The 2,896-nt window shown below is 30.4% G+C and overlaps 1 non-coding gene across 1 annotated transcript; it reads left to right on the top strand.

Annotated features, from left to right (window-relative positions):
• Window positions 1-329: 329 nt before the first annotated feature.
• LOC139845957 (small nucleolar RNA R71) lies at window positions 330-436 on the top strand. The gene has a single exon (XR_011758707.1). It is a non-coding gene; the product is annotated as a small nucleolar RNA R71 (small nucleolar RNA).
• Window positions 437-2,896: the final 2,460 nt, after the last annotated feature.

The following is a 2,896-nucleotide window of genomic DNA, read 5'->3' as shown; positions in this document are numbered from 1 at the left end:
TTGTCAAATGTGGTCCTCCACACTGCTCACAACTAATTCGTATTGAGTGTATATCCTTAGTCATCTTTTCCATTCGTCTCTCGACAGCATCTATCTTTGCAGAAATGGAATCTAAGTCATGGATAGAATCGGCTCTAGCTGCTTTAGATGATCTAACGATATCTTTTTCTTGGTGCCACTCATGTGAGTGGGAAGCAGTGTTATCAATAATTTTGTAAGCATCAGTTTCGGTTTTCTTCATAATAGAACCACCAGCTGCTATATCTATGTTTTTTCTTGTAGTGATGTCGCATCCTTGGTAGAATATTTGTACTATTTGACAGGTGTCTAAACCATGTTGCGGACATCGTCTTAATAATTTTCCAAATCTTGTCCATGCCTCATATAGAGTTTCATTCGGTTTCTGTGTGAACGTAACAATTTCTCCTTGAAGTCTTACGGCTTTAGATGCTGGAAAGAATTGTTTAAGAAATTTTTCAACTAAAACGTCCCATGTATCAATCGCCCCTTTAGGTAACGATTCCAACCAATCTTTGGCTTCTCCCTTTAAAGTCCAGGGAAATAACATGAGATATATCTGTTCATCCTCAACTTCTCTTATTTTAAATAGTGTGCAGATCCTATTAAAGGTACGAAGATGTTCATTTGGATCTTCCTTCGGCGCACCACTAAATTGGCATTGATTAGTCACCATGTGTAGAATTTGTCCTTTGATTTCATAATCTGGCGCATTAATGTCTGGATGAGTAATTGCGTGACCTTGGCCAGTGCGTTTAGCTCTCATTCGGTCTTTCATACTTAAAGGTTCCATTACTTCCATAATTGAATTTTTTGAATCGGAATCACTAGAGGATTCTGATTTAATGGTTCGTTCCTCAACAATCTCTGTTTGAATGATTGGTGATTTCGGAGGAAAATTTAATGGTTCAGGATCTATGAATTGTCCCTGAATATTCTCCGGATTCTCAATTGTGAGGTCGGGTTCAAAAAATGGATTATCGGAAATTTGAATTGGAGTACTTGGTCGACTGGATGACGATTCTAAAGAAAAATCAACGGCGGTAATATTTGCTAAATGTCTTGATCTAGTTACAGGTGTTGAACGTACAAAAGGTGGTGAACGTCTTGCTCGGTGCATTCACTGAATATCCTATTAGTTTTTAAAAGGAAAGAAAAATTATATAAGTTATCCAATTAATAGACTTTTCTGATTTTGTCCACGTTTCGAATAGCCAAAAGATGCAGCAGAAGGGCAGGATTCGTTTGGTCTCAATATAATTGAGGACTGTTTGGCTCCAATAACCCGGTCCACGTACAAATCCAACTATTACTAAGAACCAGAAAATTTTGATGTCTATCAATTTAACCACTTAAAAAAAAATTTCGTAATTTTAAGAAATTTAGATAAGAAGTAGAATAAAAATCTATGTCCTAAAAACTAGAATAGTGAGAAATAAGAAAGAAAAAGAGCGCGTCGAAATAGGTCAAAAAAGAAAAAAAAATTGAAAAAGGCGTCGAAAAATGAAAAAGAAAAAGAGTGACTTATAAAACTTAAAAACACTCGACTAACCCAACCTTATTACTATCACTAACTTAAAATTATAATCACAAATTGAGATTACTAATTGGAATGATAATTGATACATAGGTAAAAGGCGTCTAAAAATATTAAAGCTTACAAGTAAAACTATATCCCAAATTGAAATAACTTAAAAAGAAACTAAAACTTAAAAAGGCGTCGCAAAATTCTAAAGCACTTAAATCTTAGTCTAAAGAAAAAGCACTTAAGGGATTTTACGGCAAAGCCTAAAAATCTAGAAGTAAAAATACTATGGCAAAAACTTATGTTTAAAACTAAATATGAGCGAAAAATACAAATATTACGCTAAAACAATTAAAAAGGGACAAAAAAAATACACTAAAAGTTGTAAAAAGTACAATTTTTATAAAAATATTATTTTTATATTATTTATTTATTAAAACTATTAATTTTACAATTTAATTAAACTAAATAAACTAAATATACAAATTAAATAAATAAACTAAACATAATAATAAATTAACAAAACTAATTAGGGTTTAATTAAAAATTAATAATAATAATTACTCCGTAATAAATGCTGATTAGGGTTCTGTCAGGCGCGTCAGGGAGAACTTCGCGAGTTGCGGCTCCACCTGGCAACCAACTCCGCGAGTCGCGGAGATCGAAATTTCAGATGACAGGCTGTTTCGTTTCAGTTTTCGACGTAATTATTTTTTTTTTCTGTTTTTAATTTAATTAATATATTTATATAATTTAAATAAAACTTATCTTAAAAAACTAAAATAGAAATAAAATACTTTATAATTTTATAAATAAAAATCTTAAAACTAGATTTATATATATATTTTTTTCGGTTTTTTTTATGTTTTAATAAAAACAAAATATTTAAATAAAACATATATTTTTTTATAAAATAAAAATAAAGAAACTTTATAAAACTTAAATATTTAACAAACTCTTAAAAATATTTATATTTTTGTTTTCTATTTATGTTTTCGAATATTTAAAACGTATTTTTACAAAAGCAAACTAAAAATAAAAATCTTTTTTTTCTTCTTTATATTAGCGTTGCGCTTCCGGCTTTTAAGCTAGAAATTGAGTTCCCCGGCAGCGGCACCAAAAATGCTTGATGTTATGCGAGGTGTATATAAAATAGCTTAAATTTTACTAGGAAATACTATTAAATACGATACAATTTTACACAAGATATTTATTTATTTATTGAATGGATATACTTAAACCTTGCTACAACACTTATAGGCAGTATACCTAATCGTACAGTAGTGTAGTTTTTAGTAAGTCCGGTTCGTTCCACAGGGAATCTTTTTCACAAAGCTTAACGCTATATTAGTT

Source organism: Rutidosis leptorrhynchoides, chromosome 4 (assembly GCF_046630445.1).
Source record: "Rutidosis leptorrhynchoides isolate AG116_Rl617_1_P2 chromosome 4, CSIRO_AGI_Rlap_v1, whole genome shotgun sequence".
Taxonomy (NCBI): Eukaryota; Viridiplantae; Streptophyta; class Magnoliopsida; order Asterales; family Asteraceae; genus Rutidosis; species Rutidosis leptorrhynchoides.
Note: the sequence above shows the minus strand (reverse complement) of the source record. Positions and strands in the feature narration are given on the sequence as shown.